This window comes from Meleagris gallopavo, chromosome 5 (assembly GCF_000146605.3).
Source record: "Meleagris gallopavo isolate NT-WF06-2002-E0010 breed Aviagen turkey brand Nicholas breeding stock chromosome 5, Turkey_5.1, whole genome shotgun sequence".
NCBI lineage: Eukaryota > Metazoa > Chordata > Aves > Galliformes > Phasianidae > Meleagris > Meleagris gallopavo.
The window spans coordinates 14,650,542-14,675,966 of NC_015015.2; the positions used below are offsets into that span (position 1 = coordinate 14,650,542).

The 25,425-nt window shown below is 39.8% G+C and overlaps 1 protein-coding gene across 2 annotated transcripts in view; it reads right to left on the reverse strand.

The window, feature by feature from the left end:
- TSPAN4 (tetraspanin 4) overlaps positions 1–25,425 on the reverse strand; it is a 338,400-nt gene that overhangs the window by 244,506 nt on the left and 68,469 nt on the right. Inside the window, exon 3 of one of the 2 annotated variants that reach the window (XM_031553462.1) lies at positions 15,707–15,788. The exons of the other annotated variant lie outside the window; for it this stretch is intronic. The gene's annotated coding sequence lies outside the window, so the exon portion shown is untranslated. The remainder of the gene's footprint in view (positions 1–15,706; positions 15,789–25,425) is intronic. 2 annotated transcript variants of the gene reach the window in all.

Here is a 25,425-nt window from a genome sequence, read left to right on the forward strand (position 1 = left end):
TTAAAAAAAAAAAACAATGTCATAGTTGTCATACACTATCCATACTCACTTAATAAATGAAGAGATTATTTAGTCCATAAGCAAAAAGCTAATCCTGAGCCATATCATACAAATGCATCTCCCCCCTCAATGTCATTGTGCTAATTATTTTTTCTCAGATTTATTTTTACAATACTAACCAGAAAAAAAAGTCTGAATAATCCTGAAAACCCCAAAATGTTCCCTCACTTTCGGACCTCTTTCGGTTTGTCTTTTTTCTTTAAGATAAACTGGTAAACAAAGCTAATGACAAGTTAAGGATTGCTTTTGTCAGAGAACAGAAGCACAAGAAAGATGAAGGTGCAGTGACTCTCCAAGTCCCCAGCTGACACCATCTATATCAGACTCCTCCAAGCATCAGTAAGATGGGTTTGCAAGGTATGGAGGATTTTTTAAAATTCAGTCCAGTTCTGGGAGATCTTTGTGCAGATCTTCCTTTGCCTTTGTCACTGCACTAAATCACTGGATTTTTAGCCAACGCTAAGACATACAGAAGAGCAAAAAATGAACTATAAGCCTAGAAACTGGATATGAAAACAAGTAAGCAAAGAGGCAGAGAGAATGCAGGGCTCTCTCAAACGTTTCCTGAACAATATGGGAGTAAAACAGCTCACAAGATACTTTCCTCCAAAAAACCTTATCCTCTCGTATCACTGTATTACACACTCCACCAGGACACAGGTATGAGAATTCATTTACTGCTTTCTCTGGCCTTGCCTTCATATGTGCTTGGTTGCTCGAATTGCCCAGCTGCAGTAAGGGATTTGAGTGACTCCAGACTAAAAGTATGTTTCGAGGATTAAAGTGCTAAACAGGATTCTCTCAATCCACTGCTCATGTACTGACTGTGCATGTTATCTCACTTGCCAGTGCTTTTGTTTTCTTTTTACATTTTCAACCATCTTAAAAGCATTTTAAAAAATAGACAGGATGAAACTTCTGTCATTCAACATCCGATCTCCAGTCTAAGCCTTTTCCCTGCTGTATCCTTCCCTTTTGTGAGCCCTGAGAAATAAGCACTTCTCAGACAATCAATCCAATCTGTTTCTTGATACTGTTTAAGAAGAGAGAGATAACATCCTAGAGATGCTTACTTCTTTTGGCAGAGGCTAGACACACAGCTCAGATGAATTCCATCCCATTGATCCATGAACACAAGATCCTTGTTCAAAATGACAGAGGCATCCAGGAGATCAAAGCATTAGATATCAATTGCATTTACTCATTTTGTGAATGCCTTAATGTGCTCAGAGTGAGATCTCTGAATCAAGGTTCTTCCATAACTGCATGCCTATATAGTCCCTTGGCATAATACAGCCTAGCACAGTTGGGAGCTACAGTTGTCTTTGTAGCCTACAGAATCAAAGGGTGAAAAAGTGATAGATATGTATATAGACTCCAAAACACAGTGAAACGTATGATTCAGTAAGAAGCACATATTTAATTGAAGAAAATAAAGTGTTTTTTATTTCATTAGCATTCCAATGCCCAGACTGTCTTTAGTGCTTACGTTAAGAGAAAAGACAGGGATTGAAGAAGAGACATCTATTCACTTAGCTACTTCCTTCAGCTCCACTCTGCCTATCAATATTGGCCATTCTCCTAGCAGCATTCCCAAATTTCAGTCCCTGTACAACAGGAACAATTCTTCAACACGCACATGAAAAGCTACAAGTGGGAATCCATAACACCAGGCTTCAGTACAGCCACTGATCACAAAACTTCTTCTACACAAACCCATCCTCAGAGAAATGGAAACACCAAATATCTTAACCCAATATTTTCTTATTGTTAAAGTGAATTTTCTACTGATGTATGGCTACACCATGCCTTCTAAACATACACCAGCTCTCTAAGGAAAACAGCAGGAAAAAAAAAGCATCATCACTTTCTAAATCCCCATAATCCTTTTCAATAATACTTCTGTGTGTCACAAATTAATAGCTCTTCACCTGTCTCCCTCCTCCTGTACTGTTAGTAAACAAACAAGAAACTCACTTTGCATCTCCTATACACACATTAAGAAGGGAACAAGCTACCATGCTCAAGAGGATGGACAACCTGCTAAATAGTAAACCAAACCCCATAGGTTATAATCTGATCCTGACATTACATTTCCTCCAGTAATCTCCTCAGAAGGAAGATCAATGAAGCAGCATACAGGACTGGAGCCTAACTTTTACCCATACCTACTTTATTAAGAGTTTTTTGTACACATGGGTTAAGTCCTGCTTCACTCTTCCAGTGTCATCTGCACCCAAACGATGCTGCATTCATACTTCCAATTTGCTAGACAAGACATGAAAAACAGCTTGCCCCATAGTAAGTAGGAGGATTTTCCTGCTGAAAGCAGAGGACTGTATCAAAATCAAAACAAAATCTAAACTTCCACTCAACACCACTGTCTTTCCATTTCTCTCCCTTTGTATTTGACTGCTTTGGTTTTATTTTTTAATTAAAATCTAATCTTGTAAAATGCCATTTTCAAAGCATTAATGGAATTCAGCATGGAACTGCCTACATTGCATTTAATTACTTCCTACTTACACACATAGATATCACTTAGAACAAAACCTCCAATAAACACGGTAGTTCAGAGTCACTGTTCTCAGTGCAGCTGTGTAGTGGCTAGTCTGCCTTTTTGAGGGGAAGTCTTTCATTTCTTTGCAGAAGTCACTTCAAGTAATGTGATGCAGAACACTTCAGGGAATGTGACTGGCAAAGTTAGCACGTTTGAATGATTTACTTATTCATTTTTTAAGGCAGATTGTGACCATTCGCCCAGCTCCTGCCCAGATTTTAAGTCTCACGCTCAGCTCACATGGAGTCTGCAAGTAATGCCATTCTGCCAGATGTCTGCTGGGCAGAACAGGCAGGAAGAGATCCAGAGGGCCACTCTGCAGTCCTTCTAGACTGCAGCTGTCAAGGTCTGGCTTCTTTGCAAAGTAACTGCCTGGAACTGTCTTCAAAATCCACTAAATAGTGAAAATTGTACAGACTCAACTTTCAAGTTGGGATGTATAACACATCAGCTCATCCAAGAAGCTCTTAAAAGTGTTTGTTCTGTTTCAACCATTCCAAACGTATGGATTTTTTATTCTAATACTAAACGCACTACAAAGACTACAAGAGAGATGTATCTCCATACATCACATCTTTCTCAACACCCACTCTTTTTTTTTCAAGTGAAAACTGCAAACTCTTAAATAGGATCAGCATTTTAATTGATACATGCTATGAAACCTAGGAGAAGATTGCCAGAGAAAAGAGGAATGCTGCCAGTTAAAATTCATTATCCTCCATACCTTTTAAGATACTTGTTTCAACACCTAGGCTGCAAGGCTTCCCTTTAGGAAAGTCAACTTTATAGATGACATTACTTTTACTTTAAGAGATTAAAAACAGCCTTATCACAAAAAGCCACTCCTCTCACCATTCAAATACATGCATCTGACTCTTGGGCTACACTGAAGCATCAAGCATCAGAAAATCCGGTGTTCATTTTGTTTGGAGTTAATACCACATGCCTGTTGGTAGGCAAATTGAGTCCCTTTCATTTCCTGTAATGTCTAGGAAACTGGGTAGTCTTTATCTTTCAGTGCCCTGAAAAAGATTGCTTTCAAAATCGATCTTGTCAAGTCAGCCAGTTCACTTATGAATGCTCTCTAGAAGGTATGCCTTCTGAGTCAATCCATTTCCATTCATTCATTCAATTATTTAAGGCACCTTGAGAATTTATACAATCAAAAGACTACACTGATAGCCCACACCTATAGATGTTAGTAACTCATAATGTAATGTATCTGTGAAATCACTTAGTATGTATACATACATGCAGTTCAAACACATATGTAACCATATATCTATGAATGCCACTGGCTGTCATTACCATCTGCAGAGGACATGTTACCAAATCTGAAATGGAATCAGGAAAGTAAATAAAGCACAACAAAGGCCAGTCAGTGAGACAACTGGATGGCATTTTTGTTGCTAAGCCAAGGATTTACACAGCAGCTCTTGCATCACTCAAAGTACCAAGCACAACAATAAGAGGCAATGCAAGAGCTGGAGCCTTCCAATAATTGTTATGTTGAAGGACTTTTCAATCAGCATATACTGGAAGGTGCAAATAAAAAAGCAAAACTAAAAGCTACCACATACCACCCTAAATCTCCCTCCATCCCACCACAATTCCTTCAGGATAGCAAGCTCTCAGAAAACTATGACTTTCCCTTAATAGCAGTAAGAAGTCTTGTACTTTCAAGATATTGATTTTTCGTTAAAAAGGAAGTAATAAGAATCTGCCCTTTAAATATTCCAAAAAATTGACAGAGAACTCAATCTGGTTTGCTACAGAACTCAAACCTACAAGCATGTTCATAAAGAGCTTATTTTTTTGCACTGTTCAGGAAGTACAATCTGAAACACCAGCTCAAGATACAAAAACTGCATATACAGCTTTACTGAAACCCAGAAATGAAGCCATGAGGATTTAAAATTGTCTGGAGAGCAAGGAACAGTGAGTCAAGTGAGCAGTTATCTTCTGTGGAGAACATGAGAGACTGACAACACACGTGGGAAGCTTTATTTCCTCCTTCAGCAAGGCCAGTTAAACCCAAATGCCTCATCACACCAACAACCATAGGTGGGCGGGGATGAACAGAAGATGCACACTTGGAAAGATCTAAATCCCACTCCAAACAAGAGGAAGGAATGAATACTATACACAAACCAAATGACTCTGCAGCTTGCTTTTTCCAAGGGAAAGAATAAACCAGCTGGTATGTGCTATCCAGAATTGTATTTTCCTTCATACTCAGGGCTTTTGCAAAAGGAATCCATTTCTGGACAGGAGACCAACATTTGCAAAGAAATCACATGCCACACTAGCTAACATTGTTCTCTTGTTAATAAATTAGATTAACAGCAGAATAGTTCCTCTTCGTTGCCCCATATTGAGAGGCATTTCTTAAGAGGGAGGCTTCAACTTGCTCAGCCATCTTGAAATTCAGGCTTCACCAGGCCTCTTGTAAGCAATTGTAAACTCCAAAGCATCTTTGTACATGTTGTGCTCCTCATGGCACTGTGATGTACAGAAGGTCTTCCCACTTAGAAAGCAGTTCTTACAGAAGGGAGAGAAAACACATACCATTCTATCACATCTCCAGATTGGAGTTTGAACTCTTTTTGACTCAAGATTTTGTCAAAAAAGAACCCCTACCCTCAAAAAAAAAAAAAACTTTTTAAAAATTAGCTTTACAACTTTGACAACATCTTCGTACTTACTTTTATCTCAAAAATTCTGATTTAGATAGTATCCCATAACACTGCCTCACGTGCAGCAAGGAACAGAGGGTCTTTAAAGGAAAGCAGTTCCTGCCAAAGTTGGCCTTCGCTCTTCCTCCTTGGAGACACAACAGTAAGGGGAAAAAGAGAAATAACATACTGTATGGCAAAAGTGATGACACTGCCTTCAACTGGGATACAGGCAGTACGGAGAAGTAACAGGTAATAAAGAAGGAAAACTTTTGCACAATACTTGTTTGACTACCAGTAAAGCATGCTGTCTTTTTTCCAGATGCAATATCAAGCAAATATCAAATATCTTCAAGATTTGCTTTATCACAGACTTCTTACAGAACAAGGAGACAGAGGGAATACCCGGATTTTTCCCTGCGCAGAATGAACACTCTTGATAAACATATTTTCAAAAGGTTTTAGTCTTTGGACTAAAAGAAATACTTCTGCTAGCATGCACATGAAAGTATGCCTCAATGAGAAATCAGTGGAGGCGGCTCAGCTATGAGCAGCAGCTCCATGCACGTTACCATTTCATATTCCATTGTCCATGTGCACTAGATGAGATGAGAATCTATACTCTCCCATACGTGCTATATCCTCTGGGTTTTACACATAGGGTTCAAGGGAGCTTTCTCATGACTGGGAAGATCTTCCTAGCAGCGAAACACTTCATTTTCATGAATTTAATACCGTGTCAGGCTCGATATGAAGACAACCTACAATAAACACTCCTTGATAAACAATCTAGCTATCCTTTTCTCTCTTCTAAGAGAACAGCTATTTCTCTCCTTCAGCTTTGCTGGCAGGTCACTTCAGATTAACCCTGGCACTGAATGCTGCTAAAATTATAAAGATTACCCTCTATGGTAAGGAGAGAAACATTATTATAAGTCTGGGAATTGATGGCCAACTAACATGTTGAAGTCTTTTAGGACTTTAAGATAACGCAGCGCCCACAGTTGTCTCAGATACGCACCAAGTGCCATGGCAAACATCTGTCACATGGGAATCTTTTTTGCTATCCCTCCACATTTGTGACAGAACTTCATATTAGCAAAAAACACTTGTGCTTATCTGAACCTTGTTACTCAAAGTGCTTTAGAGAACACTATACACACAGATAGCTTCACAACACACAGCTTATTTCTGTATTTAAGTTTAAATATTATGTCTTCTGCTGGAATACTACAAAAAAGAAAAAAAGAGAGAGGTCAGCAACTGTTAAACAGAATTTCATCTGCTGTCATTTATCATACTAGGCTGCATTTCAAAAAGCGATATGAAATCAAACTTGTTGAAATTCATTCATGACAAATGCTTATTTCCTGTCTCTGCTTCAATTTTATAGCGACATGCCTGCCCTTATTAGATTTAGTACCTGCTGAAGTCGAAAAGAAACTTAAAGTAATTCAGAATGGCAAAGGAGATCTAAATCTTTGTCACACACACATCCAGAAATCCTAACTAAGGGCTGACTCAACAGAGAAAACAAAGACAACTCTTCATCTCAAATGAAGTATCTTTCATTTGCACATTATCAAATGTAAAAATTGCTGAAAATAAAAGAAATAAAACATAACACTGCTGTTACCCAACAGCTCCATTCAGTTTTTCAGGAAGTTTCTATGATCAAATTCAGCAAAATTAAAAACCAAAACCAGAAAACCTATGGCTCAGACACACCATTCAGGTGATACGAAGTCCATTGATTTCATCCCAAATTAAATCTGAATCAACAAAAAACGAGAAGGGATATTGAGACTGAGATTATAAACAGACCTTGAATCTTTCAAAACCTTCACAAATATTATCTCTGCTTTTTCAGAAAAGTTAGACCCCACTGGGAAATTAAATAGAAATGCAACATGCATTCACACTACAGAAAAGGACTTCCACAACGTTAACTTTCTTAGCAGCAGATAACTAGCTTGGAAATTCATGGTATGAAGCACAACATTTGCTCTTGGTCTACCTTCACTACTCTCATACTGATAACTCTTAAGACCATTTTAAGATGAGAGAAGCATTAGTGATTATGATACTCAGCATGAAGAGCCAGGGAACAAATAAATTCAAGTTTAGCTTCACATCAGGAGCTGGTATAAAACTGCATCACAATTAAGGCTGTAGTTCCACATAATTATTTTTTACCAAGAACACACCTGATTTAAGAGGGCTACCCCTCCCTCCCCTTGTGCACGTCTGCTCTCCTCACAGCAGCGTCCACTGCTGCCTTACTTCAGCTGATTCAGTTATTTGCATCGCAACACTCTAAATTAGAGCTATGAAATCATGCAGCAAAAGTAATGCAAACATAAATAAAGGAAGCTTTAATGAAGCAATGAGAACTTTCACCGGTTTTTTAATCTGGCTCTGTGTTAATCATGGCTTATAACAACTTTTTGATTTCAAGAATTTGTCATTTGGTCCAAGAGGTGAGTGCAGAGAGACAGTGACATCTGAATAGATCACCGAGTTCGTTAGTTGCTCACCCAGTGCAAAGCAGTGCAGTTATTTTGGTCAATGTTACACTCTAGTACATGTATCGCGTTTCCCCTTTAGCATAAATGAAAGGTGATGGTGAACTCTCATGTGTATGCAGGCTATTAGTTTTAACTATCTCCAATCCAAGCAAATGATCTTGGACTAGGGCAAACTTTCAAAGCAATCGTACCAATCAAGCAAATCTTCATATTCCAGCTAGCGTCAAATCACATCCCCTTCAATTTAACTAGAGGCATTTGCACACAAGCAAAAAAAACCTCCACACAAAGTCAGTTCTTGGCCAAGTACAGACTCATCAGAACTACAGGTAATGGAGAAAGAGAAAGCAGAATATCGAGAACTTAAGAAGTGGTGGTCAAACACACAATGAACACAAGGTTGTTTATCAACCCCGTGCAGATGAAAGATCTTCTGGATGCAGAAATGCACTTCCCAGAGGCAGATGTGTGCTTAGGAAATCTGAAAGTTATTCCCAGCTCTTGTTTACTTAGTGGACATTTCCCTTTGGTTTCTTTCCCCCTCAGCCCATTAATTGGAAGTAGACGTTATCTCACCAGATTTCTATGAAGTTTCATTCAGACAGCCATGAAAAGGTAAGTCATTTAGATGAATGATACCAGAAAGGCAAAGAATTTATTTTTCTCAGTTTTAGATATTGCTATTCTGTCCACAGCCTTAGCTACAACACAGCTGAGGGCTGCCCTGTTCCTTCACTGACCTTGGAGAGAGCTGTGGGAGCTGCTCTGGGGCTGAGCCTCTACTTTTTCACCCTGGCTGAGCTACAGCATCAATCCTAGAGAGACAGCAGAGCCAACGTGCTCAACAGTTAGTGCTTCTGGACAGGCACAAATAATTCACGGGCCAGTGGGTGGCCACAGCAGACAGCAACGTCTGAGCAATGAAGGCTAAGTTCTCCACTGAAGCGAACGGGGACAACGTGACAGCTAAAGTCAGCAGAACTCCAGCTCTGAAGAGCAAGGAGCCTGGCCCATCCCAAGCCACAGAGTAATCTCTGTGCATCAGCAACTCATTTCACCAGGACCTTGCAGCTTCCCTCTACACTTCCTCCAGTTTACTCTCCCTTTACTAAGATTGTTCTTTTCCTCAATATTCTTCCATTGTCTTTCTTGAGTCTTTTCCATTAGGCACATCTCAGCCCCTCAAATCTTTCCTCATGTGACGCACTGACTGCCTTCTCTCATTTTCTGAACCAATTATCTTTGTCAGACAAGAGATGTTTCCACATTTAAACCTCCTGTTACAAAGAGATGGATCAGAGGGTGGGAGTTTCGTGGAGTCAGCACGCAGATACGCAGTACAGCGTTTCAATCTGAGGTGTACAGTTTTAGATGAAGAGGTGAGAAAATTGTTAACTTCTGTTTATTTAAATAAAATGAAAGGATGCAATTTTGAACCTGACTCGTTGTTAGCAATACTCTCTGAGCTACTGTAAGCAAGCTGTGAGTTAGAGAAGCAATGCCAGATGTAATAATTGTAGGCCCAGGTATGCTTAGAAATTAATCAGTGGCTGCTTCCAAGTGGTTACTTGAGTTCAGTTTTTACTTTTATTCCAGAACACACGTCCTCGTGGGGTTTTATATCAGTATAATTAACCTAGAGTAGCTGAACCAGGGAAAAATCCAGAGGTAGACCCATTTTAGGATTAGCTTATCACACAGAAATCTTTTCTCTGGGCAAGGAGCTGACAAACACAGCTGCTTGGTGTTGCTCACCCAAGTCAAGCAGAAGATAAGTATGTATCTCTGAAGAAGTACGCTCCACAATATTATTAATAGATCTTTTATTCTGGTTTGGCAAGCCAATAATATAAACTGGGTTAAAGGAAGCAGGCTCTGACATCACGTCAACTCTGTCAAAATATATGTAAAAGTATAATATATGTAAAAGCAGGTAAGGACTTAAGCCAGGCTCCCATCTCTCACTGTGAGTCTAAATAGAAGAGTACAAAACTCTACTAATCTGAACACCGCCGAGAAGTTAAAACCAAAGTAACAGCCAATAAAACATGTTTGCTTTTAAAGAGGGGTGCAAGCTGGGCAAGATAGCAGAGAGAAGGATTAGTTGATCCGCTACACATACTGTATGACTTGTTCTGGGGTTCTTCATGCAGACTTCTCTGCCTACAGCACAGAGTTCTTCTTTCCTCATCTTTTCCACCACTGCAAACACCTCAGCTTAAGTTCGCAGAGCTCTGGTTAGCAGCTGATCATTCAGAGCAGCCTCTTACAGCCCCTTTGCTTAAAGGAAGACATTCTCATGATAAACTGTCCATTAAATGTATAGTTGTGCTGTCCAAAAGCTGTCCACCAAGTACAGCAACAACAGAAAATGTATAAAAAGCACAGGCAAGAGATTTTTTTACTGCAATCCCACTTAACTGCTTTTTGTGACACAGGCCAGGCCTGAAAATCTACCATCCCAGAAACAGCAGCATTTTCCAGACATATTACACACATTAGCATCACCTCCCTAAACATAGCTCATGAGAGTCTCCAAGGAGTTTAAAGGCCAACTTTTATTTACCACCAGTGAAGTAAGGCAAAGCCAGCTCAGACAGAAGTTCTCCTTTCAGTGCTCTCCACTCAACTCTTGACTCTTGTATCAAGTTTTCAGAGATCTGTAATACCATTTGGGCAGCTGAAAGTGGCTCACAAATACACCTGGAGTTCTGTTGTTCCTAAGGTGACACCAAACATCAGACTTTTTCAGCACTGCAGGGATGTGCAGCATCCTATGAACACAGAGGATGTGGCCATTCATTTAAGAAACTAATTACGGAATAATGAAAACCCTAAAATTCATTTTATGAACTGAGTTCATCAATTTTGCCCTGCTTTTCAAGACAATAAAAACCCACATCCTAAACCAGAAAGCCAATATTCAGTATCAGCATGCTAATATCATGCTGAATAAATGAAACAGAAGTTCTCTGTTGTCGGTCCTTTTATCCACTACAAGCCAATCCTGTTACCACTGCTTTTCAGCAGCCCGACTCTATCCTTTTAACTCTGCTGTTACAAGATGGCTTGACTGCAACAAACATGTAATCAGTTGACCCAGAAAAGAAATACTAACATCAGGTTGGACTGAAAAACAGACACAAGTACAAAGTCTCTCAGACTATAAGCAGACACCAAAGAACTGCAGTAATACAGGGACTGATCTGAAAACAAAGATCCCCTCGTTCTGCACTTCCTCCAGGCTCCTAAACTTTCCTCAGCCTTCCACAGTTTTAAGCACGCGAGTGACCTACTTAAGATAATGTAATTATCCTTTGTTACAGAAAGATCTAAAGTTTTCTATCATTTTTCTCAAAAAGCTGAGCTTTTTTTTTTTGTGCTGCATACTATTAAGATAAAGAGTTTATATTTGCAGAACTCAGTTTTAGGCTTTTAGACCTGTGGATATTCATTTACTTACAGGAAAATATACTTAAAAGCCTGCTCATTTCATTTACCTTACAGTCTTCTCTAGTATGAATAAAAGCTCCCTCATAAGGGTAAAGATGAAATATGTTTTTGATAGTCAGCAAGATCTGTTTATTCTGAAAGGTCATCAAGTCTTCATTTCAGTTTAAAAGACAACCACACAGCAATGGCTCTTACTCCTTCAGGTTAATTAGCACACTGGATACCACTGCATTTCCCTTTACCAACAGCACATATTCAGCAGTGACACAGAAGGTACTTTAAATTACATCTGTCCTACAGTGTTACAGCTATATCTGCTCTGGGAGCAGGACCAAACTTCATCTCTACTGCGCTCCTTCTCAGCGGCGCCGCCCACTCAGAGACTGCAGAAGCTGGGATGTTGGCAGGGCCAGAGAAAAACAAAGCTCAGCTTGAATTTCAGGTCCGAGAGGTGTGCAGGGCTTAAAACTGCTTTGTAGGATTGAGGTATAAGCAGCTTACCATGGAGAGGCTGGGATATTGTCTGTAATCAAATCTAAACCTCCTGAGCACCATTTTGTCCCAGCCATGATCCCAGATTTCTCCTTTACTACAGATTTGACACTCCAGCCTGAGTTCACATTTTATAGGGGAAAAACACAGAGTAATGAAAGGAGTTCCTGTGTTTCCTGTTTAACATTTCAGTCTTCTCAAGGGTAATAAAACAAAATCTCCCTACAACAACAGATAAGTCAGACAAATAAAATGTCAAGCTACTTTAGAAATAAGCTAGTCAGGATAATAGAATAAATCTCTTGGGTAGCCATTAATTGCATTCCTTTATGCATTTGGCAAAGATGCTGCCAGAGGATGTATGATAACTAATACAAAAATATGCCCTATTTTCGTATCTCTTCTTTAAAGTGAATTTAGTGCTGACAAAAAGGTACCTGATTAATATCTGGGGAAACGAAAACCCACACATCCTCAGGAGAAGTGCTACCACTGACAGTTCTATTAACCAGCAGTAGCAGAGGCTACATGGTCAGACAGAGGGAGCCCTGCACCAAAGTTCCAGGGCTGGGATCCTCTTTTCTCCAGTCTGCCAAGTCATCACTGGGGCAAACTTGCTTCAGTTTCCTTTCTGCAGTGCAAGGTTAATCCCACTCCACAAATCATTGAGGTCTTTATGAATCATTGAGGTCTACCAGCGCAAAGCCCTTTGAAAAAGCTCAGTATTTTTTATTAGTAACAAATTCCCAAGCAACATCTATAGCATAAAGAGAATAAATCTCCACACTGACCAAATTAGCAGCTATGGTATGAGTGCAGCAAAACAGACTGCAGGAATATTTGTCCCCCTGCACTGCATTCTGCAAAGTAAAGATGACAGTAAAAGCCCATAAATAGTTACTCAACATCACAAAACAAGAGCATATCTCAGACTAAACTTTTCCTATTATGTTTTCTGAACGAGTTGGCATTGTCACCCATAATACAGCGTGGAAATACTGCATTGCTCAGCCCCTATTTTTGATTAACCAGCGCTCTGGGAATTTCTGTCTATCCTTAATCTTAATTAAAAGTTGTCATTCCCATTTCCAACATATGCTTGCTGGCAATTAAATCTATTTGGAAAATAATAACTTTTTTCCTCCAAAGAAATGATTTGTTATGCAAGTAGTCCTGTTCAGTTCAAAGTTAATTCTGATCCTGTCCTTTGCCTAGATGGTTCCTCATTTCCCAGTGACTACCACATGAGTTGGAGAAATTCTGCATCTCTTAGAAGGTAATCAAAACTTCCAGAGAAGACTGCAGTATGATAATGAAAGCTCTTTTGGCAAGCCCTGCTTCTGCCTTGAGAATATATGGATGTGCTAAGGAAAATTCCCCTTTACGAACCGTCCACAGGATTTTTGAGGACTGTCTGGCAGTCCATTCCATCAAGTGTGGTTCATTCCTTGAATGAGGTGCACACAGATGAGCGCAGAGGAGCTCTTGGTTTGCAAATCTTTTCCTTGGGCTCAGATTTCTGATGCTGTTTTTACATTATAGTCTAAAATCAAGATTTCACCTTCACGACTTCTGTTGCCATTTATAGCTGGAAAAGGGCTTCTCAAGTGAGATTTTCACTTCTTATTGATTACAGCTGTCAAAAGAGCCTGCAAACTTTCTCCATCCTGTCAGTCCCAAGGTATTTAGCATGGCAAACCAGTCTCCTTGTCAGCAGTGAGCCATGAAGAAAGAAAAGCTGACAAAAACCAAAAGCCAGTGGGGAGAACAAAGCATTACTCCCCTCCACAATGACTTCATTCCTAACATCAGGCACGTGGGCAAAATGCTTTCTGATGGTCACAGGATCATTTTAGATCCATCAGATAGTCTACAACCTGACAGCTTGTCATCTGTACTCCTTGCCTGTGTGCAAGTATTGCACTGACATGGGCAGACGTTTGCCTCTCTGGCAGAGAGGGATGGAAAGATGTTGGCATGCCAATTTCCTGCACTTGCATTGGGCTCTCCTGGTCAGAATGGCATCTTGGCTAAATGCAGACTGTGTGATTTCAACAATCGCATGTTACTTTGGAAGTTCGCACTTATTTCATATGATTCAAACAACAAATACTATATCCACAATCAATTACACTCACCATCAGGCCAAACAGGCGCCCACAGCACCTCATGATTCTCTAGAAGACAGTAAAAGAGTTTGTCTATAGCCTGAAGACTCAATACAAAAACTCTCCGCAGAGAAACAAATTTTCTTTTCCTGTGGTATTACAGAGCAGTGCTGTGTACGGTGCTAAGGACAAAGCAGTGAACACAGCCTTAAGTTCCTAAAAGCTGTATCCTCTGAATTAAACAGTGACTCTAAATTATTGTAGTAACAAAGCAAACAAAGAAGCCTCCTACTCTTCTCCAATCCTTGCCTACTGAAAGCTCCGCTTGACTTAAATATGCGATCATTTAAAAACAGCAGAATTATCAGTGGCAATGCAGAGGCTTGGGTCAGTTCAGCCACTGAAAGTCTGTTTTCTGTTTGCTGCACCCATTTGACTTAGATCTATAATTCATTTTAGGAACTGAAAGAAAAGTTTCTCGAGTACTGACACAGTAATTCAAAAAGCAAATCAATCCTATGGCCACTCTACAGAATTAACCTGCCTTATCTAACTGTGCAGCCTATAGAAACAAAATAGCCCTCCTAAGCGACTGTGACAACTGCATCAGTGTAGTCCTTCACAGACAACACAAAGCATGAAGAAATAGTTGATACAATTGTCACGAGTAACTATATAGCATGGGTCTTAAGAGTCCTAATTCCAGTTCAAACTAATATAGAAGACATAGATAAATAGAAGCAAAGAAAATACCTTTTCTTCCAAAGAGCCAGATAGTGAGAGCTCAAAGAGGTCTGTCAATAAAAATCACATAACACAAACACTCCTGATAGACACCAGTATGAGAATACCTGAGTCAAAAGATAGCCTTGCTAACATCAGGTGCAGAGCTCCAGTTCCATGTCACACCACAGGCCTTGCTCAGCTCCTCCGTGAGCATGAGCTGCAGAAGTCCACGAACCCATGCTGATTTAAATATGTGCCTACAATTCTCAGTTAAAGCACTCACAGTGCTGTAGTGGTTGCTTTTCTGAGTGTCAACATTGAAATCCAGTGTATTCCCCCATTTCAGGGTCTGATAATCTCCGAGATTATCCTAAATGGATGTAGTTGTTTTAGTCATTTGTTGCTGGGTGATTGACTTTATGTTTACAAGGACAGTGCTATAAGGCTGCAGCACTTTTTCTTCTCCGTCTATTTGTCTGTGCTTCTACAGCATGTTTATCAACACCAACACCATTTTTATAACTGGATTAGATGGACTGGACTGTTTGTTTTTTTTTCCTTCTATAAATAAAGAGATTATTTTTAAAAAGATGCACCTTGGGAGGAGGCAGTGGGGAAGAATGAAGATGGACAGATTTCATGTATGACTTCAGTACACAGGATTACAGTGAAGTCTCATAATATATCAGCCTTCACCACAAAAGGAAAAAATAGATATGGCTGAGAAAGAACAGAGTTGTTCTCAGTAACAGCACCTGCATCACTAGAACTTTGGTTAGTTCACCAGTAGTACTATGAGGAGAGGAACCTGGGATAATAATTTAGTGTTCACTGTTCCACTCATCCAAAAGAATCAGCACAATACCTTTGCAGTCCATCCCACTTCAAAGAAAAAAAGAAAACAATACACACACCAGTCCATCTTGTACAGCAGTAAGCAAAAGCCCTGCCATCAGCCCAATCCATTACATCACATATAGGCTGCCAGAAATTGGTCTTTTCCATTCGTTAAAAAGTCATGTGCTGAAAGCCTGAAGTCGAAATGCAATTAATTGCTCAGAACTTTATTATAGATCAATAAATCAATAGCAGCCACCTACATACCTGATGCAAGAACAGGAGTTCAGAGCGCCCAGCAGGATCCCTGTTGACTTGGTGGCCTCCGTGCAGCAGGCAAAGAAGGGATCTGCAAAACAGGAGTCTGTGTGTCAGAAGCCACACGTCTTTTGCAAAATGCAAGGAAAACAGCTTCCTCCAACCATGTCTCTTGGGAAGGATGTAAGAGGCCCAGCCCAAAACGGACCCTCAGTAGCTGGCATACATCCCTGCATTTAAACCTAATAGAAAAGAAAAAATCCCAGCAAGGGCTAAAATTTCATTAGCATGACTAATGTGATGGTGGATGAAACCCTTAGTTTCATTTAGGCAAACTGCCTACAACTGCTGATAGCAATGGCAGCAGAGCATCGTGTTCTCATGCCAATGGGAGAAAGCTCTTCACGTTCAATGGGACTCGAGCTCCTTTCAACCGCAGGCTCTTCTGAATGTCCTACACAGAACATCTCCACTCAGAAACACGTTCAAGCACTTAATTAAAGCAGATATTATTACTCCTCTGCATAGTCTAAATCACATTAAAAATTAGATGAGATATGAGCATGCTATGGGTTTGAGACTGAAAAAAGACAAGTATATGAATTCTACACATACAGAATATGTAATCCACTATTTTAGGGAAAAAAAAGTAGTGAAAGTACAAGAAAGTAACATAGTCAAGTTAATCTAATGAAAAAAAAAAGAGATCAGCTTCCTAAAATCAAAATGTTTTCATTCGTGGGAGCATGCTGCACAGAAGAAAGAGGTGAATGCATGTAGCACTGTGGGGTGAGAAGACACCTGACATCAAGACTTCATGCCAAACTAACTGCAGGAAAGCTGGAGGCTAGAAATATTTCTTTAAGCAGCCAATGCAAAATGAGCCATCAGTGCAGGTGTAGCTCATAAATACAGTACTCAAACATACATATGATGAATGATTTATCCACTGTTTCAGTCCCAAAAACCTGGGGCTACAAACAAATTGTAGAAAAACAAAACCTCCATCCCAGGTCAAGCCATTGCCCACACAATACTCTGTAATGAGATTTAGCTTCTTCACTTCATCATGATAAAATCACATCCTCAGTTGCTTCTCATGTACAAACACATGACACTTCCAAACACCACAAAGAATCTTCTCAAAACCCCCTAGACACTCAGCAGGTGCAGATGTTAGATCCCATTCCGATGTGAAAAGTCTGTGAATACCAGTAGGCTTTAATAAGGAAGCAGCTTGGTGATGCTTCCCTTACTCCAAGAACCCAGAAAATCTGAGAACAAGAGATCTATCAAGTGCTGTCACCTAAGCTCCTCAGCTCCTGTCACCCCAGTTGCAGACTGGCTGGAATGGTTTGAAGGGAAAACTTAAGTGGAGGATGTTACAAACAGAATAACAGGAGGTTTGATATCAATGCAATTATGGCAGTTATTATTTAAGCTGGGATTAGTCCACTGTGGGTAATAGGAAACATCAGGATTGGATGATTAAGAGTTCAGACTAATCCTCAAAGAAAAGATGCTAAAGGACTTAATAGCTGACTAAAAAGAGTAAGATCAGAGAGTGATTTAACTTCACCAGAAGGCCTACAAGGCCTTTGACACTCATTTTCCCTGCAGGCTTCCCTTGCCTCCATTTCAAAGTCATTGAAAAGGGTGAACTTCAAACACCTGTTTCAGCTGAAGAGGATGGCACCAGAGGGTGTTTTATTCAACCAAACAGATTCTACAAGAACAAACACAGATGCTCAGCACTCCTATCTGCTACTTCAGGGGTAAGAAAAAAAAGATCTGTATGTTTTAATTACTGAAAAAATGAGATGGATTAATTAGGTTAGACAGACAGAAGAAATAGAGCCATTCCTTCATATTTAAGCACATTGTTAGTTATGGATGAGTACAGAGAAGGAAAGAATATCTACTGCATAGATTACACAATTCAAGTACAGTATTATAATAGCTTTCAGGTAAGCAGCAGTCCTATAAGAGGAAAAGAGATTATGAACCATTGACTGCGCTGATGGGTCTTCGCCCACTTTTGGACACTCCTGTTATTTAAAAAATAGTATTACTGCATCAAGCTCAGAGCTTAAGGTGCCATGCAAGATTCAAACTCTGCATTCCTCCAACAGCCTCTTAAGTCTAAGATGCATCCACTGTAAAGGAGTAGAATATTCACAACTGGAAAATGCATCTGAAGTCTGATTTTCCAGCTGCTCTCAACAGAAGATTTTGCAGAAGTGAGGCACGAACAGGAGAGCACATTGGGAGAATTCTACAGCCAAGAAAAGAACATCACTGGGAAAAAAACACTGAGTAACATTAAACTTGGAATAACTTTCTCCACAACATACTTATCCAAAGTTTCTGCTTTGTTTCTGTTCCAAGAAAAGTGATTTTGTGCCCTGTTTATCACTTGATCTGGCAGAATATAAATCTCTCTACTGAATTTCCTTGGCTCATTGATAGAGACCAACACAATTGTAATTCCTCTGTTGTAAATCCCTTTTGTGTTTTAGTACAGCAATCTACATACAAAGATACAACTGATTGGGCTGATAGCTTAGAATAAATTCTGGACTTCTGTCCGAAGCCAAGGAAAAGCTCTGCTGCCCACCTAATGAATCATAGCAGTAAGTCCACATCACTAAAATGGCTTCTTCCCCTTTACATTGTTTTAATCATTTGTTTTATGAACTTATTTTTTCATGTCTGCCAGAACACCAGACTTAATAGGGAACGTCAGCATCTGTTTTGCTGAACATTTTTTAAACCATACTTTCAGCATCTAAATATTAACCTTGAAGTTCTTTAAACTTTCGGGATTTTTAGCCCTTGAATGTTAAGTGAAGGATCTCTTTACTATCATCAACTACATTTTGTTACAATTGCTTGCCCTGCTAACCCATTGCTATGGCTGTTGACCATTCACTCAGAGTAGCTCACATTATCATAGATAATCAGCTAAAAGCCCACACAACTTCAGGCTTACTTAACATCAATTACACAGTGACTTCTCAAACTTCTGCTACGGAAGTTCCCTTCAACAAAAAGCCTCTGAACTTACAATTACATATTCCGCTTTACCAGCATCAAAAGCAAAACAGTGTTTAAATTCTGTGTTTAAATTCTACTTGTTCTCCTAAAAGGCAGAAAATGCTGAAAATGTTTGGCTAAATGATTTGAAAGTTTTTAGCACAAGTTTAAGTTATAACACAAATGATATGAATGAGATTTCCACCATACCCTAAACGCAACTAATAGGGGACTGAGTGTCTCCTGGGAGGGAAGATGTCTCTGGCATAAAGCCTCTTTGCCCTGCTCCCAAAGGCTGAGCCTTGGCTGAACCTAGAAGTAAGAGCAAGTCTGTCCTAACTGATTAGGACCATTAGGCAAAAAAAAAAAACAACCAAAAAAGGAGCGGTGTATGCTCCAAACCTGGATTAGGAAATACCTGACCAGGAGCAATGCAAGCCACAACCCTTGTCTTTGCAGCTGTAGCAGCTCCTGGAGAGAAGCACGAACAAGCAGCTTCATCCTGCAGGCAGCTACCACCCAGGAGTGTGGTTTGAAGCAGAGGGATTACGTAGCATGACCGCAGCTTTAACACACACACACACATACACACACCTAACACAGCAGCCAGATAGCCATTACCCTCCAGCCTTTCCCGACATGTGAGACTCCCTACCAAAAGAAGAGCTTGTCATAAAACAATGTATTTATATAAAAAAAAAAGTACTGACACACTGAAAGCTCTATTTTTCAAGTGGATTTAAACTGAGTACATTTTCTAGTCTGTGAAAGATTTCCGTTCAGTGTTATTAATTGGATTGTTTTCATTCCAAGGGGAGATCTACTGACAAAATACTTCTGCCATCAATAAAGAATAATCAATTCTGACATTTCTGTGGAAAAAGAGACCACCAAAAAATACATTTTGATTCAGGAACCTGACTGTCCACTGACATTCCTGCTGCTAAGTATTCTTTGGGCATGGTGCTGTCTTCTGCCTGAAAGCAGCAACATATACAGCACCTACTACCATAAGACTACTACTTAAAGCCTGCGATATGAAAAGTCAATTGAATCTGGAATTCCTTCAGGCACAGAATCCTGTAGCTGACTTTCACTTTCACCATATATCCTTTCCTGACTATCTGCAGGGATCCTCAGGGATCACATTCCTCTGCATCTCCTGGAACATCAGAGCAGAAAGAGAAAGGGACTGAGTTTTCTTTCCCTCCCTCAGCAGAAATACATCAACTTCTGATGGTACCAGGATCCTGCAGTCTACTATTTCATAAAAAAAGGCAGGAACAAGCTTCATAGGCTCCCAGATCTAACACGGCCACCTACATCTTTTCCCTTGTACTGCCTATTAGCTTTGCATAGGAAGAACTTATATCAAAACTGCACAGAAGTTGTTCACAACTAAGTAAGATTAAAGCTGAGGCCAGTAGATTCATTACACAAATAATAAATCCCAGCAGCTCAGCCAGAGGTGTAGTATTATGGAGAACAGGACTGTCTTGATTGATAAGAATTCGCTCAGGAATTCCAGAGAATAAAACCACATTTCACCTTTTCTTATTTCCTCATCATGTATAATCTAGTAACAGATACGTTTAAACTGTCCAGAAGCCAGAACAGTCCTGAGGAAAATAAAACCTTACATCAGGTTCCTGAAGGTCACAGAAACAAGACTGCAAGGAGGTGAGGATATTACTCCTGTCTGCAGTGACCCAGCAGTCATCAGAAAAATGACAGGGATCTTTTGCAATACATTTTAAGCTTCAATGAGTGAAAACAGAAAGATTATAAAATGTCAAGTCAAATCAATCTTTTGCTTACACGGAGCAAGTGATTTATCTAAGGAACACTTGAGGTTTTATAATCTTAGTTGATGCTTAGAAGACATTAAAATAACAAGACAAGGCAGGTGAATCCCACTCCAGCGTCTGGCATCAGACCTCAGTGAGCAGGAACAGATAACAGGTGAGAATAAAGGAAGAAAAATGTGGAAAGTACAATTTATGCCATTTACAGCATGATGCTACATGGCTAAAAACCTACATTATTTTATCAAAGCCTCCATTTCTTGTGACAATTTGTGGGTAAATAAAAACAAAAAGGTTTTGTCATTCACATTAAGTTTAGTAGCAACAAGCTTGAATTTCAAGAGGGAAGGGGAAGAGAAAAAAAAGAGGGACAAAAAATAGAAGAAAAGCAAAGCAATCCCTGACAAGAAGAACCAAAATACTCTGATAACTGAGATTAGAGTAGATAATGACAGGTTCAAGCTGTAGCTTGTGAGGAAAACAAGCTAAGTCTCAAATTTGATTACCCCAACACCAGAAAGTGTCCTGGACATCCTGCAATTGGCAATATCAGGTGAATAGGATGCGGCTCTCTGCGTGCACAAAAGTCTTTGATGTGTTTGAGTTTAACCTGGGTTCATCAGTGGCTCCGCAACATTTCTCCATCTCCTGGGGGCCTGGCTGCCCATGCTCAAGTCCAGCTCTGCAACAATGCTACCAAAACTTGAGACTGGATTGCTGTGAAACTGCAAACTACTCTCACCCAGTTTCAATTCTAATCTACCTTTCAACCCTGCACAAGGATAAAGAGCTTTCATTACAAATTAAGATGGAGCCATGCATATTGCAAGATGATTCCTTTCATTGGAGGTGCTCTGTAGCAATATTTCCCAACACCTTCTTCTTTGTCAAAAAATAAGTCTCCAAAAATTCCACCCCACAGGTTGTATTACTAATTTACTTTTCCCCTATTATCTAGGTAAATTGAAGCCATTACCTAATTAGTACTAACTGTCTTTCACCTACATACTCTAATAGGAATATTCTGGGTTATACATAGGCCAATTACCTGCTGAATAGTACAGCACCTCGTCACAAAACCATTAAAAGTTCAGCAGATAGCGCCCTAGACAGTGAAAAGCTTTGGTTTTCAGAAAGCTGTGGTGTTAGTGGAGTGAGGTTGATTAGTCTGCCATGAGTTATGAAATAGCTTTGCCAACATTAAAATAGTTTATTTTGTAAATCAGTAAGATAATTCCCATCTCCCCCACCAGCATTACTACTAGGATTATCACAATTATGGTCAAAGTACTGAGCCCATCCCCATGGGGGTTGATTACCTTCACCCATGCACACACAAATAAATGACTTACACACAAGGCAGGAGGAAGAAAGGCAGTGTAAGCACATACCTTAAGTCAAGCCACGACCACAGGGCACCTCAGGTTCATGCCAAAAACTCCATAGCATCGCTCTTAATCCAAGTTTCTCATTCAAATTTCAAATGCAGTCCGACTCTGGTCCTCAACCAGATTTCTCCTATCCTTCCTGTGTCTGAGAGGTTTGTGTAGTCAGACATCTTTTAAAAGCACCTTTTTGAAAAAAAGCTACCTTGCCTGAGGAACAGAAAACTAGGAAAAGTTGAGACCTGATCTTGCTGGTGCTCAGATTGCCAGGAAACAGAATAGCCACTCTTAAGAACCATGAAGAATTTGTAAAAATAAATAAATAAATAAATAAAACAGCCTATTTCAAATGAGGCACTGGCCATGTGGAGATTGCCACAAAAAGGCCAAGAAGTTTGTCTTCTCATACCCTGAGCACACCAAAGAATTTATAAGTAGATCAAAAAAGACACAAACTTCACTTATATACAGGTGGAACAAACCCACATGCGATGTTGGTCCTCCTATCACCCCCCTAACAGGGATGAATTACAGCACACAACAGCACAGAGCTGCAACAGCCCTCCTGGGTGACCTGAGAAATCAATGACAAATGAGCCCAGGCCTCAGCTTTTAGAGGGCTGCATGTCAGCAGACGGATGCAGCAGGGAAGGACTGCCAAAGCTTAGAACACAATTCATACGGTTCACTTTGCAAAGCAGCTCCTCATATCTCACTGGTAGCATCTCATTAGCACTTTGTGCTCACCCTCTGGGAGCACAGGGCCAGCTCTCATTGCACATGTGCTGGTTCCAAAGCTAAAGGTGTTTCAGGCCCCAAGGGTCCATGGTCTGATTCAACCACAACATCAGTGGAGTCTCCAGACAGAGGAAGCACTAGATAGTAGGGGGAAAGGAATAGGATCCGGATGAGGTACATCAGAACCACCACTCATTGGCCCACCAGACTTAAGCCAACTAATCCACAACCAGAACATCAAACAGCTGCCTTTTCTCCTCTTAACTGAAATGATTTCTGGGAATTGCTCTCCAAATGTTTCCTTTTACACCAACTTCTTTATGTTCCTATTTAAAATACAGGAATACACAATGAATAAGTGCTGATCTGCACAGAGCAGCGAGGGTGCTGAAAAATTAAAATCCTTTTCTTTGACATTGTGCATCCAGAATATTGTCACATCAAGTGTGTTCCTGAAAGTACAGACAAGTTGAACAACACACTCTGTGGAAGTGTAATTCTTTAACAGACTACAGATATATGCGACCTCCGGTTAATTGACTGACAAATTATTACAGATCTGGGAAACGAAGGCCAGGATGAGGAAATTTTTTCTCTCATTTCTATCACCTTCACCAGTGCATCTTCTAACAGTCCCAGGGTTGCATTTTACAAGCTACTAAAAAAGGAAAGGCAGCCACTTTCAAATTTATGAGGAGCCAAGGGAATCTACTGAGTGCCACCTTTTTCATTTCATTCCTCATGCCACTGGCATAAATTGGGTTCACAGCCTGCTCCTTCACTTAACAGCCCTATGTTTCCTGCATTCATATATCTCCCTCCCTGCTAGTTTTTAATACCATTTACCAAGATTCATTTCTTCTGTGCTGCCTTTCTCACTTCAGGGCTCTGTTTACAGCCCAAAGAGAACTCAGGAAAAAAAAAAAAAATAGCACATTCTAGCTTTTCTGTTTATGGTACCGGGTCCTTAGGATAGGCACTGCACTCATCCTTCCCTCAGGCTGAAGACAATCAAGTGGAACACTCTCCATTAAAGACTGAAAAAGCTGCTATTTAAACTTTGAAGTTTATAGTAACATGAGTTGCTTATACCACCAAGAGTTCACATGCACAAGACAAAAGGTTAGTTAAAACCAATTTTTCCTTCCCCCATACAGTAGTGCTGTACATAGGAAGAAGGCCAGAAAGACTGGTTATTAAGAGATAATGACAGTATAAGGATGCAAAAGTGTTCATTTCCTCGCAGGCAGTTGTTTCTAATTTCCTGAGTTTTCTTTATATGCTTTACAGTGTTTAAATCCATCTGTTGAAGCTTCAGATGCACAGAGGTGCCTAATACAATTCCTATAAGAAATGCCTCAAGGTCATTTGATGTCATGAAGAAACAGAAACATTTACCACCAGGTGGCCTGAGTTCTCAGTTACAGAATTTTGCACCACAAGCACCAGCACTCTAGTGCTACTAGCAAAAGGTAAGCCTGCCAAGGTAGAAATAATACTCTGGGAGAAGAAAAACTAACACAATGTGGCTCATAGGCAAACATTTTGCAGAACAACTTCAAGCCATGGCTGAGAGGCTCATCTCTGTATGGAACCAGACATAACTCAGAGCTTGCTAACACCTGCGTGGATTTCAGGAAGCCCATCTTTTACACTTATCTCAACTTTGCTGTCAAGACCGAACCCCATTCAAAACAGGGAAAAGTCTCTAACAGAGCAGAAATAGAACATAAGGTGCCAAGCAACATGAAAAAGTTCAAGTGAGGTGACAACCCAACCACTTCTTATAACAGGATAAAGTGTTGCATTCTATCATAATATAATATACCCTAAATATATATTATATTTAGCATGGTTAGGTTGCGGTTGGACTTGATGATCTTTAAGGTCTTTTCCAACCTGAGCAATTCTATATCAATTACATACGATTTTGTACAAGGCCAGTTCTGTACAGGGTTAAGCAGAATACCGTGATACCAGATGAAATGCATTACTGAAGTACTTTCCAAAACTGATTTTGATAGAAAGGAGAAAATAAATGTCAAAGTTCTAAGCAGGTTTCTAATATTTTTGAGATGCAAAACTAAACATCAGAAAGATGCAAATTATGAATTAAGCCTCCAATGCGTTACTCATTTACCTTTAAAATATGAACTCACTCAAGTATTTAACAGTAATTGCTGACCAGTAAGACCTATTCTGTTAGGAAAAAAACCAACTTTTCTATTTAAGCTCTTAAAAAGTGGCCAGGAATTTACAGGGGTAGGTTCCTAGCACTTCTTGCAAAAAGTATCTTTTAAATAATGCCATGTTACACATCATTAAACTGAAGCATCCTAAACCAAGATAAAAAATAAAGCACAGAGAGATGAAATGATCTACCCAAGGTCACTTGAATATTTTTTTTCTTGAGAGGCAAAAAGAGAGACTCGTTTCTGACACAACTTTATGCCCTGACCAGCAAGACCTCCAACATTCAGTCTTGGATTGATTAAGGTCATATGTATTAATGTGAAATCTGTCTTCCTTCCTGAAAAATGTATGCAGATCTATCTCATGACTTACCCAAGCAACTATATACCATAGAAAAAAATGGACGTGCATAAATCAGAAGTGAGTCAGCTCAGTGCTATCGCTGTGCTCTGTTCCTAAGAGAGAACACCATTATGGGTGGAATAAATGTCCTATTGTATTTATAATGAAGCTAATCAATTTTAGGATTATAAAATAACCTTGTCCAGAATTTTGATGAATCACATGACAC